Source organism: Crinia signifera, chromosome 6 (genome assembly GCF_055691185.1).
Source record: "Crinia signifera chromosome 6, ASM5569118v1, whole genome shotgun sequence".
NCBI classification, from domain to species: domain Eukaryota; kingdom Metazoa; phylum Chordata; class Amphibia; order Anura; family Myobatrachidae; genus Crinia; species Crinia signifera.
In genome coordinates this window covers 259179141-259197748 of record NC_139222.1, presented here as the reverse complement: position 1 = coordinate 259197748, position 18608 = coordinate 259179141, and positions in this window count along the sequence as shown.

The window sequence follows — 18608 nt, the reverse complement described above, 5'->3', positions numbered from 1 at the left end:
TATGGGGCTCTTCAGTCTGCCGAGAACAGAGGAGGTGGCGTTGGCATTTTTGCAGCGTCGAAAGTTGTTGCCTGTGACGCAAACATGCGTAAAGGGGCACCCCATGAAGTTGTCGGTCAAAGATGGTCAGTGGAGGTGCCATACCAAGGCCTGTCGCCGAAAGGTGACAGTGCAAGCAGGGCTCTGGTACCCTGGTTGCCGTCTGACATGTGTGACCCTGATACGCTTTGTGTACTGTTGGTCAATTCAACTCACCAGTGTCGCCTTCTGTGAAAGGCAGTTGGGAATTTGTGAAGCCACGACAATGCATTGTAATGCACTGATGAGGGAGGCTTGCACCTATGATCTGCTTTCACAGCCTCAGAAACAAATAGGAGGACCGGGACTTCTGGTGGAGGTCAATGAGATCCTGTTCTCCCTACGCAAATATTCTTTGGGGAGGATGTTGCCACAGCAGTGGGTGATCGTTGGCATCTGCAGGGAGACAGGAGCCTGCTTCCTGAAAGCCGTCGACAGGAGAGACGCCACAACACTGATGGCTGCTATTACTGCGCATGTTGCCCCAGGATCTATAATTTCTAGTGACTGCTGGAAGGCCTATAAGAGTGATGAATTGGAAGCGGCCGGCTACGATCACGCAAGGGTAAACCACGAATATAATTTTGTCGACCCTAAATCTGGGGTACATACCCAGAAAATCGAATGTATGTGGGGGGCCGCCAAGTGGAGGAACAAAAAACAACCTGGCACTGCAAGTCAGCATTTGACCTCCTACCTTCTGGAGTTCATATGGCGGAAAAGTGTTGCCAAAAAAAATGCTTTCCAGCGCATTGTGTATGCAATAAACCTCATGCCAAAGGGTTCTGCAGTGGAGTGACTCTTTTGTTCCCGATATTAGTGATGTTTCTTGTTCCTGATATTTTTGCTGTTTTTGTGATTCTTGATATAATTAATCATTATCTTTGCTATTATTATTATTATTGCTGTTCATTATTTCTCACTAAATGTACAGTTGAACGTTAACATGTGTCCACATTACTGTCTCAGATGTGTTGTATGGATGCTGAGAATGTGTTCCTAAAACCACGCCACCCCGAGGTGTGGTGAGGGGCGGCAGAACGTGTCCTCCCGACCTTTTCATGCTCCCACTATCCACGTAGGCGTGGAGTTGATTTTATATAGTCTGGCGAGCGGACGCGGATTACTTTACATGTTTTCCACTATGCTCGCTGCGCTTCGGGCTTGGTGGCTTGCTGCGCTCGCCACACTATATAAAATCAACTCCACGCCGACGTGGATAGTGGGGGTAAGAGGAGGTCAGGAGGACGCGTTCCGCCGCCGCTCGCCATGCTTCGGGATGGCGTGGATAGTGGGGCAACGCTGCACTTGCAACGCTATAGGGTGGGGGGTATCTATAGGGTGCTGTGGGTAGTAGGGGGGTACCTACAATTGCCAGTACAAAATCGCATGAGATTTTGGACAGTGAATACATAACTTTGTAAAATCGCATTGCATGCGTGACGTACAATGCGATAAGACCGGGAAAAATAGCAGTTAATATATTAATTCGTAATCGCATTGCATCCTGTGACACTAAAACTGGACATGCGATGCGATTTCCTTACGCAGAATAGCCCACTAAGCAAATAGCTTAGTGGGCGCCCAAGTAACATGAGTACCAACCTTTTTCATGTGTCAACTAATAGTGGTCAAAATAGACACTGTCGTCCGAACACATCAGTATGTATCCCCTGAGCATATCATTTTAAAGTGCAGGTGTCCGTCAGCAATGCTGCAACTTGTGAACAGCATTAACCAGTTTAAGCAGCGGTAAACGGAATTTAGTGGTTAATTACTGTAAATGCTCCAGAACCAAGCAATTTATGCAAATTCATACACAGGTCAGTGGCATCTCCACTAGGAACTGTGCATTCTGACCTAGGCAATATTTACTGAGGGATTGTGAGCAGAATATGCAGATGCCAGAATGCATTCATATGCCCTATCATACAGACACTTTTGCACAATAGGGTGAAAATACAACCTAATTTCAGTGTGCACTGCAAGAGCAATTGCAGCCAATGTGCATTTAATTCTGCATTTGCCCCTAATAACTTACAAACTGATCACCCTTTTGGAGTATCCTAGAGAGGACCATTTATCAAATCTTTATCCCAGAAAACACCCACATTGGCTAGATTCAATTATGATTTATCCCTGCAATGTTAAGGTGGGTACACATCTATACAATCCCTGTTTTCTTGCAACCGTTCGACCGACCATAGACACAACGGACCGTCCACAAACAACAGCCGATACGCGCGTACACACCTGTACAATTTTACTTGCGACGTCCGATGTACTCCCGTCCAAACAGTCGCAAGAAAAAGATTGTACCACCGTACACACTCTATCGATTGTCATTGCATGATGGTTAACACCCCTGTTTCACAGGTACTTGTAGTGCCACGTAAAAAGATGTAGTCAGCTGGCAGGGTGACTAGAGACAGACTTACGGCAAATAGCTGGGGTGCGCGTCTAGATGTAGTCAGCCGGCAGGGTGACTAGAGACAGACATACGGCAAATAGCCAGGATGCACGTCTAGATGTAGTCAGCCGGCTGACTACATCTAGACGCGCACCCCGGCTATTTGCCGTATGTCTGTTTCTAGTCACCCTGCCGGCTGACTACATCTAGACGGTCAGATACAGCGTTCTTCAGAGCGGTTTGCCGGACTTAACTTTTTACGTGGCACTACAAGTACCTGTGCAACAAGGGTGTTAACCATCATGCAATGACAATCACAATCGAGAGAGTGATTACATGCTGTGCTGTAGGAGAGATCATGCAGCTATGGAATGCCCACATGGGTGTTCCAGCTTTGGCAGTATAGTCGCAAGAACAGCCAGCATATCGATCGAACGTGCGTACACACTGCACTTTTGTTCCGATATGGGCCCGTCCTGTCGGATGAAAATTAAACCGCACTGAACCTTCGACCGACCGAGTATGGACGGACAAGACTGTTTTTGACTGTTTATCGCTCGTACGGGACAGCGTACACACCTATACAATTGAACGGCCGTCCGACCCAGAACGGAAGAACGGCCCGACGATTGTATATATGTGTACCCAGCTTAAGGCAGACGGACTGCAGCAGAGATCTGATACCCATACCTCCCAACATGACCCTGTCATGGAGGGGCACAATGCTGCCATGTATGCATACCTCCCAACATGACCCTGTCCAGGAGGGACACAATGCTCTGGTCCTGGGCTTTCCTCTTAATTTATGATTACATCACCTGTGATGACACCTTTCTTATTAGTAAATCTGTTCTAAAACAGATGATGACAATCATACATTAAGAGGAAAGTCCAGTAGCAGAGTAGTTTGTCCCTCCTGGCATGGGTCAGGTTGGGAGGTATGGTTACCTGCTGTGACCCCTCCATTGCGGTTTGCAGCCCCCATAGTTTTCTATGGCTGCAATGCTGCCAGGTTAGCATTCCCAATAATGGTTACCACAATTTTTTGATTGCCTATGGGATGTAGTTTTGCCCCGGGTTTCCCAGGAATCCTCCACCAATAATGGTATTATACCTCTACCCCTAATACGTTAAAAGCCGACCGTACACGGAGCAATAACTCACCCATTTGGACTGGGGATTTAAAACACACCAGTGCTGGGTAAGGAATGTAGCATGGGGATCAGATGTATGCAGAAAACTGCAAACACCCTTAATCTCCCAATGAGTTATATGACTGTATTGTATTTATAGAGGGTCAAACAACTTAATCAGAGAACATGCGTTAAGCACAGCAGAATATTTATGTGCTCGATATATAAATAATTGTTAATACATAATGAATTTAATAGTCCATTGCTTTCACTGGAACTGCATCTTGTCAGTGGATATGTTTTAAAACAATAATATTCTCGTTTAGCTTTGTTTTAAAGATTTGTGTAGGTGAATTTTGTTTACGGTTACAGCGCTTTTACCTTTGTATGTGGGGGCTGCTTAACTGAGTCGTCCGTGCTCAATAGTAGGGTGAATAAATGGTAATAGTTAAGCGCTCACCCTTGGTTATATGCTTGTGAGAATTAAGTGACAAGATGCTTGTGTTCTGAATAAATGGTTTATTTGTAAACAATATATACATGCAATGTACAAGAAAAAGGCAGTAAATTGGCAAATGATGCAGGTTGTGGGGGTGTCTGAGATGAGTCCCGTGGGGGATATGGGGGTGCCAGCAGGCCCCTTTACCATAAGCCTGGAAGGATTATGTCTCATTCAGTTAATGGGTGCTGAAGCAGTGGCCTGCAATGAGTATCAGGGGTCAGCAGAACCCTTTTTACCATAAGCCCTTGGGCTTATGTCTCAAGGAGGCCGCTGTGTGAGTGAGGGTGGGGGGTTGAGTGCCCCGTGGGCGGGCAGGGTAAGTCCAGGTGCACTTAGTGCTGCGGAGAAAGTTAATGGTTGGTGCTGGGTGGCGGCGTCCCGCTCCCAGAGATCTTACCCACTTGGTCTTTTTGCAGAGTTAGTGCAGCGGTTAGGTGCTGGGCGTCCCGGCCTCGCTTCTTAGGCAGTGGTGAGAGGCGTTCACCCGGCTGCCTGTTTGTGTGTAAGCCGCTCCGATGAGCGTGGATGCGGCTTCCACAGTCTCCTGACCCGAACGCTAACTTCCGGGTTAGCGTGATGACGTCACCGGGGGGAGCTGTGCGCTCGACTCCAGACGGAGGAGACTTGGATGCTGTTGGTGATGTTGTGAAGCTTATTCATGTAGGTCCAACGCGTTTCAGCCACTGTGGGCCTTTGTCAAGGATTTGTGTAGTCACTATAAGAGAGCAGTGAAGTAGGATAATACCGTGATCACTCCCTTCAATGCGCCTATGTGCAACTGCAGCCTATGGATGGACCACCTCCTAGCTGTCCCCACACCCTAAAATACGTAACTGTAAATGTTATATGTATAAAATACACAAAAAAGGTGCGGTCCCTCCGATGGGCGCAAAAGGTTGTGAAAAATAACACAATACGTCCCTGCTCAGGAAATGGCGTCTCTTCTTCTCCGCCTCTGAATTTTGGTTCAAGGTTCAGAACGGGGGTCAGGGTTTAGTAGTAGAATCTCTCCCCGGCACTAGTACTCAGATCCACTCGTCCTCCTGTATAACGGCATGCTTTCCCAGGTGTGTGGACCAGGGGTAGCAACAGGGGTTAAAACACAGTTGGATCCGAATATAGTTTATTAATTTATTGAAAAAGGAATAAAATGCACACAGTAGAATAAAAAACAAGCCCGGTAACATACAGGATTAAGGTGGACAATTACCCCAAGTGATGGAGAACTGGGTTTAGGCAGCGCTCTACAATCACCCAATGGGTGGTCTCAGCAGGTCCCGGTTTACCTCTCTCTGGCGGCCGGAGAAACCAGTGATCCCCATATAACACAAGAAAAATGTATTGTGTATTTTATACATATAACATTCACAGTTACGTATTTTAGGGTGTGGGGACACCTAGGAGGTGGTCCATCCGTAGGCTGCAGTTGAACATAGGCGCACTGAAGGGGGCGATCACAGTATTATCCTACTTCACAGATTTCCTTCTATCCCATACATTGTGTATCGCCACTATCTTTGCTGCCATGTTCAAATTAAGAGACCATAGACTGTCCACTTTTGAAAAACTTTTTAATGCAAAATTAGATCATACAGAGATTCTAGACATGAGTCTGGAACATGCGATGAGAAGGCTGGAAACCACCTTAATTAAGGAGAGCAAATTATGCTGGGAGATGGTAATCTTGGAAAAATATCTAGCCCATCGTATTATACCGAAAGGCTTACTTAATCAAAAGAATGCCTCATTTGAGACAGCCTCAGATAAATTCAAGGATGAATGGGAAGGAATCTTAGATGACTGTTCATTCAGACTGATGAATTTGATCAGTGAAGAAAGAAGGAGAGGTCTAACACATCTCAATGAGGAAATAGCCAAATACAGAGAACTAACGGAACCTTTTGAAGACCAATCCGATTATAAAGAATACGATGAAAGCATAGAGAAAAATCTTAAGAAAAACAGAGAAAACCCTAATAGATCGGAAGATAAAAAAGTTCGCTCGGGACAATAAGATAGGACAGGACATCAGAAGAACGAGATAGAAGATGAGGAAGAAGAAAAGGGAGAAAAAATAGAGAAAGAAACAGATAAAGGAAGAAAGCGAAAGGGAAGATGAACCAAGAAAAATATGGAAATCAACAAGAAACCATAGAAATGAATATAGATACAACAACCAAGAAAGGAGAGAAGATGATGGAGATAGGAACAGAAGATGGAGAAGACAAAGGGCAAGAAGTCCAAACCTGTATAATCGAAGATGGCAACATAAAGATGACCAAAATGATAGGGGATACCATCGACAAAATAATCGAAGGCGAGAATCCACCCCAGATGAGATTGCCAACAGAAGAACCTTCAGGTATAGAGAGAGGTGGAGTCCATTGAGAACATCAAATAGGTACACAGGGAAAAGAGAGTACACCAGAGACAGAAGACCCTAGAAAACACGAAGAAAGGCATCTCACATAGAGGGACACGAGGAGGTGTGAACAAAAGAAAGAAGAAAATTAAGTAAAAAAATCACAGAAGGAAGGACCTTAATGATCAAAATAATGGAACAGAGCAACCAACAAAACTCAAGAGTTAAAATCTTTAATATAAGTACACATGTTTTATCTGCAACAGAAATGGTTATACTTCAAAAGGGCCTTAAATATGTCCTAACAGCGAATATTGACAAGTTCCAGACCTTTGTGGATGTGCATAAATTAATACTAAAATTATGTTTTAAAAAAAATACTTATTTTTCTATCATACCAATGGTGGTCACTGGGACAGTGGGGTGTGGGTGGAGCTTCAGCTACAGGCACCAAGAAGATTGACAATCTTTTCGTGCAGCCCAGGCTCCTCCTCCTCCACGCCCCCTACAGGCTTCAGTTTTTTCTTGGTGCCTCAAGGCACAGGTATCAAGGGGGGCTCCGTGCCCTGTCAGACATTTTTATTATTTTATTATTATTTTTACTACAAAATTGGGAGACAGCTCGCGTCAGCAGCGCTGCTCCCCTGTGGCTGGAAACGACACGCTGACTTTCATAGCCAGACATGCCGTTTTTCCTCACGACACGGAGGAAGCTGCGCCCATCCACAGGTAAGCGGGTCCCCCTGAGGGATAGCCGTTCGCGGCGCACACCGCTAGCAGCATATGTCACCAGGGCATGGTGCAGCCCGGTGACCCTGGCAGTGGCACCCAGTCGTTTCTGCGCGGCCACTAGACCACCAGGGTGCCGCGCTGTGGAGCGCCATTTTGGCGCAGGGCACTGTTGGTTCCAGGGGAGGCGGGTCTGATCCACAGCTCCCCGCCTCCACTCTCAGAGCGGGCACAGTCACTGTTTCCCGCCTGAGCTCAGCTTCTCCACGCAGCGTACAGTAAGCGCCATTACGGGACTTCACTGTGGGAGAAGCGCACCAGGTTTTCCTGCTCCTCTACACGCTACAGGACCAGGTTTTTCAGCAGCCCTCTGTACCACACTATATTAGCGCTGGTCAGAGAGTATTGTGTCTTGTTTTCTTCCCCCATCTGAATACTTCTTTCTGTGTCAGAGGGTGATAGTATACACTGTGTTTTCATTGCATTAGTGTGTTTGAAGATTCTGTGAGAGTATGTCACAGAAGCCTTCCAAAGCTAAGCCTGTCAGGGAAGCTCCTAAGCTGCATGCGTACACATGTACAAAATGTAAGGAAAATTATTCCTCTGTGCAGGACCAGGCTGGTTTGTGTGAGCGCTGCTCTGCACAAGACTCTCCTGGGGGCCCTACAGGTCCACAGGCAATGGAGCCCGGTTGGGGTTCCACTCTTTCATCTGCTATGAAAGAGTTAGCTTCACAGTTAGCTGCATCCAGGGAGTCCGCTCAGCAACCCCCACAACCCGCTGTTATTCCTGAACCTGCCTGGGTGCAGGGTTTCTCCTCCACCATTCAGGATTTAGTTCAGGTGTCGGCATCCTTACAGTCAGGTTTGAGGGCCCCACCTAAGCGCAGAGCTCAGGCTCCAGTGGTAGCCCATCACTCAGACTCTGAGGACGACACAGGTAACCAGGACATGGTCGACACAGATGATGATGTCGACATAGAGGAACCTGATAAAGAGGAAAGAATGACCCAGACCAGGGTGGATTCTTTAGTCAAAGCGGTTAGGATGTCCCTTAACATAGAGGACTCACAAGCCTCAGCTCCTGACGCCCTTCACTTCAAAAAGAAGAAGGAATTAGCCATCTTCCCTTCAAATACAGATTTAGAGGAAGTTTTGTCAGAGGCATGGCAACACCCGAACAAAAAGTTCCTGGTGTCCAAGCGTCTAATTTCTTTCTTCCCGTTTGCGCAGGCAGACCGTCAGAAGTGGGAGACTCCCCCACAGGTAGATGCCCATGTGGCTCGCCTGGTAAAGGCAACCACTCTTCCCATACCTACAGTGGCTTCTCTTAAAGATCCCACTGATAGGAAGATTGAACACTGCCTCAAGGCAGTATTCACCAATGCAGGAGTCTCAGCCAGACCAGCCATGGCCTCGGCATGGGTTGCAAAGGCTATAGGCGCATGGGCAGACAGCCTGCAGGATCAAATTACCTCAGGTACCCGTCGCTCTGAACTGTTGTCCACAGTGGACCTAATCAGAGAGGGCGCCACATATTTAGAGGAGGCAGCAGTGGATGAAGCTGCGTTGTCATCTAAGATTTCAGCCTCATCAGTAGCAGCTCGGCGCGCTCTCTGGCTGCGTACATGGAATGCAGATTCCAAGTCAAAAAGGGCCCTAGAGGCATTGCCTTTCACAGGCGATGTCCTTTTTGGCCCCGAGTTGGACAAAATTGTAACCACAATAGCCACGTCCAAAACGGCTTTTTTGCCCTCGGCACCAACAAAGCCTAGATCCCAGTCCTTTCGGTCCTTCCGACCTCAGGGGAGGCCTAGGGGACAGCCCTCATCAAGAGCTCAGCCCTCTGCAAAGCGCTCATCGGCCTCCAAGCCAAAACAGTCCTGGGCAGGACGCCGTCAGGCCCCTAAGCAGGCAGACAAGCCCGCAGCATGAGGGGGGGGCGGCTCACCAGGTCTTACCGGTGGGCGGTCGCCTGTTGTCATTTGCCGAGATTTGGCAGGCCACAACCACCGACAGGTGGGTGAACACCATAATAGCTCAGGGATACTCCCTCTCCTTTCAGGGTTGCCCTCCAGCTCGGTTCTTCACAACAGGCATCCCCCTAGACCCGGAGAAAGCAAGGGCATTATCCGGCTCTGTAAGCTCCCTGCTAACAGCAGGGGTGATCATCCAGGTCCCGCCTTCTCAGCGAGGGACAGGTTTCTACTCAAGCCTGTTCCTGGTAGGGAAACCGGACGGATCTTACAGACCCATCCTCAATCTAAAGGGGCTAAACGAATATCTCAAAGTGCCCAGGTTCAGGATGGAGTCTCTCAGGTCCATCCTTCAGGCCCTGGAGCCAGGGGACTACCTAGCATCCCTGGACATCCAGGATGCTTACCTGCATGTGCCGATAAGGGCAGACAGCCAATGCTTCCTCTGTTTCGCGATCAAGGACTACCACTACCAGTTTGTAGCACTGCCTTTCGGATTATCAACAGCCCGAGGATCTTTACAAAGATCATGGCTGTAATGGCAGCAGCACTCAGGACCCAGGGGGTACGTCTGTTGCCATATCTGGACGACCTCCTGATCTTAGCCCAGTCGCAAGAGACACTACAGAGGCATCTCAAGCTCACAGTGTCCCTCCTTCAGAGGCACGGGTGGCTCATAAACTGGAGGAAGTCCACCACCACCCCATCTCAAAGGATGGTGCACCTGGGAGCCTTGATAGACACCAGGGCCCAAAAGGTCTTCCTACCGGAGGACAAAAGAGTGGCTCTAAGAGATCTTCTACAGTTCTTTCTGAAGCAGCGCAGGGTCTCAGTGCATCAATGCATGAAGGTCCTAGGAAAGCTGGTGTCATGCTTCGACATGGCAGAATTTGCCCAATTCCACTCCCGTCAGCTCCAGAGGGAAATGCTAGGCCACTGGAACCGCTCCAGAACAAATTTGAAAGCACAGACCTTTGTTCTGTCCAGGCAGACCCACCTATCTCTGAGTTGGTGGATTATTCCACACAACCTGCAAAAGGGGCGCCAGTTTGTCATCCCCCAATGGATGATCCTGACAACGGACGCCAACCTCAGAGGTTGGGGGGCGGTCCTGGCAGAGCACTCCTTCCAGGGACGATGGTCAGGGGAGGAAGCAAAACTCCCTATAAACATCCTAGAACTAAGGGCGATCCTCTGGGCTCTACAGAGTGCAGGACCAATGGTTCACTCCAGACCAGTGAAGATTCAATCAGACAATGCCACAGCGGTGGCATATGTCAACCACCAGGGAGGGACCAGGAGTTCGGCTGCAATGAGGGAGGTATCCTCGATCCTCAGTTGGGCAGAACGCCACCTGATGGCCTTATCAGCGGTCCACATCCCCGGAGTCCAGAACTGGGAGGCCGACTTTTTAAGTCGGCAGGACATCCAGTTAGGAGAATGGGCTCTCCACGAAGAAGTCTTCCAGGATCTGGTCGCCAGGTGGGGGCTCCCACAAATAGATCTCATGGCCTCGAGATCAAACAAAAAGCTCCGGTGTTACGGGGCTCGCACCAGAGATCCACAAGCTTACCTAGTGGACGCGCTCTCAGCTCCATGGCCATTCTCCCTAATCTACATATTCCCTCCAGTAGCCCTTCTTCCAAGAATCATCAGGCGCCTCAAGCAGGAGCAAGCCACAGCAATTCTTCTGGCCCCCAATTGGCCTCAAAGGGCTTGGTACACAGACCTTCAGGAGATGTCCATTCAACCTCCTGGGCTTCTACCAGCTCGTCCAGACTTGCTGTCACAGGGACCATGCCTTCACCCCAACCTGCACAGCCTCTCCTTGACGGTGTGGCTCTTGAGACGGAAATTCTAAGAGCAAAAGGGTTTTCCTTACCGGTCATTAAGACTATGATCGCTGCAAGAAAGCCAGCCTCCTCCAGAGTCTATTATAGAGTATGGAGTGCTTTTTTCGGCTGGTGTGCTGAAAGAAAGCTCCCTCCGCGGGAGTTTAGTTTAGCCAGAATCCTGGCCTTTTTGCAAACAGGCCTCGATTTAGGCCTCAGACTATCTTCTTTAAAGGTTCAGGTGTCGGCCCTTTCAATACTGTTCCAAAGGAAACTGGCCACACGGATGGCAGTCCGTACATTCCTGCAGGGGGTCCTCCACATTCAGCCCCCCTTTACACCTCCAATCCAACCATGGGATCTAACCGTGGTTTTATCGGCTCTACAACATCCTCCGTTTGAACCTCTTGAGTCAATAGATCTCAGATGGCTAACATGGAAGGTTGTTTTTCTGTTGGCAATAGCCTCGGCCAGGCGAGTTTCAGACCTATCAGCCTTGTCACACGCTTCTCCATATTTGGTGTTCCATCCGGACAGGGCAGTTTTGCGAACCCGTAAGGAGTTCCTACCAAAAGTTGTGTCCAAGTTCCATATTAATCAGGACATTGTTGTACCTGCGTTCTCACCGTTGGAAGACGCTGTGGAACTTATTTCTCTAGATGTTGTGAGATCTCTGAAAGTTTATGTTTCCAGAACACAAGGCATTCGTAAGACTGAGACGTTGTTTGTCTTATATGATGCTAACAAGCGAGGTTGGCCTGCTACAAAGCAGACGTTGGCTCGCTGGCTGCGGTTAACAATCAAGCAAGCTTATTTATCTTCAAATAAGCCAGTCCCTTCTTCCATCAGGGCCCACTCCACCCGTTCGGTTGGGGCTAGTTGGGCAGCTCACCAGGGAGCCTCTGCAGAACAGTTGTGTCACGCAGCCACTTGGTCTTCACCACATACTTTTATCAAATTTTACCAATTCGACACGTTTGCCTCAGCAGATTCTGCTTTTGGGCGCCGTGTCCTCAGTGCAGCTCAGGTGCGTCCCCTCCCGTAAAGGGACAGCTTTGGGACGTCCCACTGTCCCAGTGACCACCATTGGTATGATAGAAAAAAGGGGATTTTGGTCCTACCTGTAAAATCCTTTTTTCTGAATCCATGGTGGACACTGGTCGCCCACCCTAACGCACTAATCTGCAATGAGTGGGTATATACTTCACTCTCTGGAACCTTCCAGCTAGGTTTCCCTTTCTTTTTCTCTTCCTGTTCCTTGCGGATAAGCTGTTGAACAAACTGAAGCCTGTAGGGGGCATGGAGGAGGAGGAGCCTGGGCTGCACTAAAAGATTGTCAATCTTCTTGGTGCCTGTAGCTGAAGCTCCACCCACATCCCACTGTCCCAGTGTCCACCATGGATTCAGAAAAAAGGATTTTACAGGTAGGACCAAAATCCCCTTTTCTTAAAGAAGATGAAACACAGATGATCCCTAAAGACTCTAAAGTAACAAATTCAGACCCAAATCGATCTTTTTTTCCGGCTCACATTAAAGGTAATTGTACGGAAAAATTCTGTATGATAGCGCAAAATGAGATCTGAAAGATCCCAGATAAGGAACGAAGTTCAACATGACTCTAAAAGAAAGAAGGGCCCTGAATGATCTACAACGAAACGAGAATGTCGTGATCAAACCGGCAGATAAGGTAGGGTGGGGGTGGTATCGTTGTCATGGACAAATCCTGGTATATAACTGAAACATTCAAACACCTAGAAGATGGTAACACCCACAGAAAATTAAGATCTAATCCAATGGAAAATATTCAGAAGAAATTATTAGGATTCCTGAATAGATACAAAGAAAGGAAAATCCTGGATGAAAAAAAAAAACATACAAATTTATTTACAACGAAGAACCAACCATCCCAGTGATTTATTTACTACCTAAGGTACATAAAAAACACATCACATCCCTCAGGAAGACCAATTATTGCCGTAATTAATTCACCAACCGTGAACCTCTGAGAATTTATTGATCATTACCTACAAACCGGAATGTCCATACAATGGTATCCGATCTGTGTTACTGAGCTGTCACCCCTGCCTTATGTGCACGTAAAGGTATCTTTGAGGCTCACAGATCGTCCCCCGTTCCCCCAAGAAGTAGGGCTTACCTTTTAGTTATGCCCTATATGCACATATAGGTATCTTTGGTCCTTAGGCACAGAGCTTCCCAATTGCAGGTACAAAGATCAGGTACTCCAATGTAATACACAGGTAAAAAAAAAAATATTCAGCACACAAAGATCCAAGGTAAAAAAATTAAGGTGATCCCCAGTGACTGTTTTTACGGTGACTGCAAAATGTATGTATTCTTTGTGGAATTTTTTTACCATCAGTGTTTTTTCAGTTTTTTTGAAAATGTTACTTTTTTTATATACATATTAAAAGGTACTTGTGTATTATCTGGGCGCCCGATTTTTTCATTGCATGCCACTACTTAAGGCATGCGATTTTTCATTGTAAATTTTAATTGTATAGTCAGCCATGGGTGATTTCATACCCCCACTATCCAACTACGCATGGAGTTGATTTCATATAGTGTGGCGAGTGCAGCGAGCCCGAAGCGTGGCGAGCCCCGCAAGAGGACGCGGATTACTTTACATGTATTCTGCGTCTGCTCGCCTCGCTGCGCTCGCCACACTATATAAAATCAACTCCATGCGTAGTTGGATAGTGGGGGTATGAAATCACCCATGGGTGACTATACAATTAAAAATCTGGTCTTTACAATGAAAAATCGCATTGCATGAATTGTATGCCACTATATTGCATGCAATACAATGAAAAAAAATCGGGCGCCAAGATATTACACAAGTACCCATATTAATGTATCTTGTTAACACATACAAGTATTTTAATAATATTTCTCCATTTACTTTTATGTCTACGGAGAAACCCCTAGTATATTCATTGAAGGAAGGTATGGGCAAACTTTTCCCTGAACAAAAATGGCGGCCGGAGAATCAGCTTTGAGGAAGAAACCAGTGATCCCCATATAACACAAGAAAAACGTCTTTAACCCCTTCCTGACAGAGCCAGTTTTTGCGTTCCTGACAGAGCCCTTTTTTTCAAATCTGACATGTATCACTTAAGTGGGGATAACTTTTTTATGCTTTTACTTATCCCAGTGATTTTGAGATTGTTTTTTCGTGACACATTGTACTTCAAATTAGTGGTAAATTTGGGTCGATACAGTCTGTGTTTTTTTGTGAAAAATACCAAAATGTCGTGAAAAAATGGAAAATTTTGCAATTTGCAAAATGTTAAATTTTCTGCTTGTGAGACAAATAATCATACCACTCAAAATAGTTAATAACTAACATAGACCATATGTCTACTTTATGTTTCCATCATTATTTCAACTTCCTTTTAATTTTTTTGGACACTAGGAGGCTTACAATATGAATAGCAAATTCTCAAATTTTCAAGAAAATTTCAAACACTGATTTTTTTAGGGACCAGTTCAGTTCTGATGTGACTTTGAGGGACTTGTATGTGAGACACCCCCATAAATGATACCATTTCAAAAACTGCACCCCTCACAGTATTCAAAACAGCATTTTGGAAGTTTGTTAACCCTTTAGGTGTTTCACAGGAATTAAAACAAAGTGTAGGTGAAATTTCAAAATTTCATTTTTTTTGCAGATTTGCAATTTTAATACATTTTTCTAAGGAACACAGTACATTTTACTAGAGAAATGTGACTAAAAATTGATTCCCCCAATTCTTTTGTTTTCATAAATATCCTATATGTGGCCCTAGTGTGCACGTTGACCAAACCACAGGCTTCATAATAGAAGGAGCACCTACTTGATTTTGGAGCCTCCTTTTTATGAGATTATTTTTTAGGCACCATGTAGGTTTCTAGGCACCATAAGATGCTAAAATTTAGGAACCCCCCCACAGGTGACCCCATTTTGCAAACTACACCCCTCAGGGAATTCATCTAGGGGTATAGTGTACATTTCAAACCCCCAGGGGTTTCACCAATTGTGGTACAACTGGGCAGTGAAAATGAAAAATTAAATTTTTTACACAAAAATGCAGTTCTGGCTCAAAATTTTTCATTTTCAGAAGGTATGAAGGAGAAAAAGCACCCCAAAATCTGTGCCCCAATTTCTCCCGAGTACGGCAATGCCTCACATGTGACCAAAAAATACCATTTGGGTGCATGGCAGGACTCAGAAAGGAAGGAGTGATTTTTGGATTTTGCAGCTCAGATTCTGGTGGAATGTTGGTGGGTGCTATGTTGCATTAGCAAGACCCCCCAAGCACCAATACAGTGGAACCCCCCCCCCCACAAGTGACCCCATTTTGCAAACTACACCCCTCAGGGAATTCATCTAGGGGTATAGTGTACATTTCAAACCCCCAGGGGTTTCACCAATTTTGATACAACTGGGCAGTGAAAATGAAAAATTACATTTTTTTACACAAAAATGCAGTTCTGGCTCAAAATTTTTCATTTTCACAAGGAATGAAGGAGACAAAGCACCCCAAAATCTGTGCCCCAATTTCTCCCGAGTATGGCAATGCCTCATATGTGACCAAAAAATACCAGTTGGGTGCATGGCAGGACTCAGAAGGGAAGGAGTGATTTTTGGTGGTGAAATGTTGGTGGGTGCTATGTCGCATTAGCAAGACCCCCAAAGCACCAATACAGTGGAACCCCCCCACAAGTGACCCCATTTTGCAAACTACACCCCCTCAGGGAATTCATCTAGGGGTATAGTGTACATTTCAAACCCCCAGGGGTTTCACCAATTTTGATACAACTGGGCTGTGCAAATGCAAAATTACATTTTTTTACACAAAAATGCAGTTCTGGCTCAAAAATTTTCATTTTCACAAGGAATGAAGGAGACAAAGCACCCCAAAATCTGTGCCACAATTTCTCCCGAGTACGGCAATGCCTCACATGTGACCAAAAAATACCATTTGGGTGCATGGCAGGACTCAGAAAGGAAGGAGTGATTTTTGGATTTTGCAGCTCAGATTCTGGTGGAATGTTGGTGGGTGCTATGTTGCATTAGCAAGACCCCCCAAGCACCAATACAGTGGAACCCCCCCCCCCACAAGTGACCCCATTTTGCAAACTACACCCCTCAGGGAATTCATCTAGGGGTATAGTGTACATTTCAAACCCCCAGGGGTTTCACCAATTTTGATACAACTGGGCAGTGAAAATGAAAAATTACATTTTTTTTACACAAAAATACAGTTCTGGCTCAAAATTTTTCATTTTCACAAGGAATGAAGGAGACAAAGCACCCCAAAATCTGTGCCCCAATTTCTCCCGAGTATGGCAATGCCTCATATGTGACCAAAAAATACCAGTTGGGTGCATGGCAGGACTCAGAAGGGAAGGAGTGATTTTTGGTGGTGGAATGTTGGTGGGTGCTATGTCGCATTAGCAAGACCCCCAAAGCACCAATACAGTGGAACCCCCCCACAAGTGACCCCATTTTGCAAACTACACCCCTCAGGGAATTCATCTAGGGGTATAGTGTACATTTCAAACCCCCAGGGGTTTCACCAATTTTGATACAACTGGGCAGTGAAAATGAAAAATTAAATTTTTTTACACAAAAATGCAGTTCTGGCTCAAAATTTTTCATTTTCAGAAGGTATGAAGGAGAAAAAGCACCCCAAAATCTGTGCCCCAATTTCTCCCGAGTACGGCAATGCCTCACATGTGACCAAAAAATACCATTTGGGCGCATGGCAGGACTCAGAAGGGAAGGAGTGATTTTTGGATTTTGCAGCTCAGATTCTGGTGGAATTTTGGTGGGTGCTATGTCGCATTAGCAAGACCCCCCAAGCACCAATACAGTGGAACCCCCCCACAAGTGACCCCATTTTGCAAACTACACCCCTCAGGGAATTCATCTAGGGGTATAGTGTACATTTCAAACCCCCAGGGGTTTCACCAATTTTGATACAACTGGGCTGTGCAAATGCAAAATTACATTTTTTTACACAAAAATGCAGTTCTGGCTCAAAATTTTTCATTTTCACAAGGAATGAAGGAGACAAAGCACCCCAAAATCTGTGCCCCAATTTCTCCCGAGTACGGCAATGCCTCACATGTGACCAAAAAATACCATTTGGGTGCATGGCAGGACTCAGAAAGGAAGGAGTGATTTTTGGATTTTGCAGCTCAGATTCTGGTGGAATGTTGGTGGGTGCTATGTTGCATTAGCAAGACCCCCCAAGCACCAACACAGTGGAACCCTCCCACAAGTGACCCCATTTTGCAAACTACACCCCTCAGGGAATTCATCTAGGGGTATAGTGTACATTTCAAACCCCCAGGGGTTTCACCAATTTTGATACAACTGGGCAGTGAAAATGAAAAATTACATTTTTTTACACAAAAATGCAGTTCTGGCTCAAAATTTTTCATTTTCAGAAGGTATGAAGGAGAAAAAGCACCCCAAAATCTGTGCCCCAATTTCTCCCGAGTATGGCAATGCCTCATATGTGACCAAAAATACCAGTTGGGTGCATGGCAGGACTCAGAAGGGAAGGAGTGATTTTTGGTGGTGGAATGTTGGTGGGTGCTGTGTCGCATTAGCAAGACCCCCAAAGCACCAATACAGTGGAACCCCCCCACAAGTGACCCCATTTTGCAAACTACACCCCTCAGGGAATTCATCTAGGGGTATAGTGTACATTTCAAACCCCCAGGGGTTTCACCAATTTTGATACAACTGGGCAGTGAAAATGAAAAATTACATTTTTTTACACAAAAATGCAGTTCTGGCTCAAAATTTTTCATTTTCAGAAGGTATGAAGGAGAAAAAGCACCCCAAAATCTGTGCCCCAATTTCTCCCGAGTACGGCAATGCCTCATGTGTGACCAAAAAGTGGCAGGACTCAGAAGGGAAGGAGTGATATTTGGATTTTGCAGCACAAATTCTGGTGGAATGTTGGTGGGTGCTATGTCGCATTAGCAAGACCCCCAAAGCACCAATACAGTGGAACCCCCCCACAAGTGACCCCATTTTGCAAACTACACCCCTCAGGGAATTCATCTAGGGGTATAGTGTACATTTCAAACCCCCAGGGGTTTCACCAATTTTGATACAACTGGGCAGTGAAAATGAAAAATTACATTTTTTTACACAAAAATGCAGTTCTGGCTCAAAATTTTTCATTTTCACAAGGTATGAAGGAGAAAAAGCACCCCAAAATCTGTGCCCCAATTTCTCCCGAGTACGGCAATGCCTCACATGTGACCAAAAAATACCAGTTGGGTGCATGGCAGGACTCAGAAGGGAAGGAGTGATTTTTGGATTTTGCGGCTCAGATTCTGGTGGAATGAATGGTGGGTGCTATGTGGCATTAGCAAGACCCCCGAAGCACGGTGAAATGATGAACCTAAAAATCCATAGATGTGTGGTATATTTTAAAACACTCCTTTATACATAGGCCGGGTTTGTCGGGGCAAGTGTCACACTGGAAAATAGTTTGCTTTCTTATTCCCTTTTTATAGCAAACTTTGCACCTTTTTTGTGTCCTGCCCTTTTTTCCAGTGGAG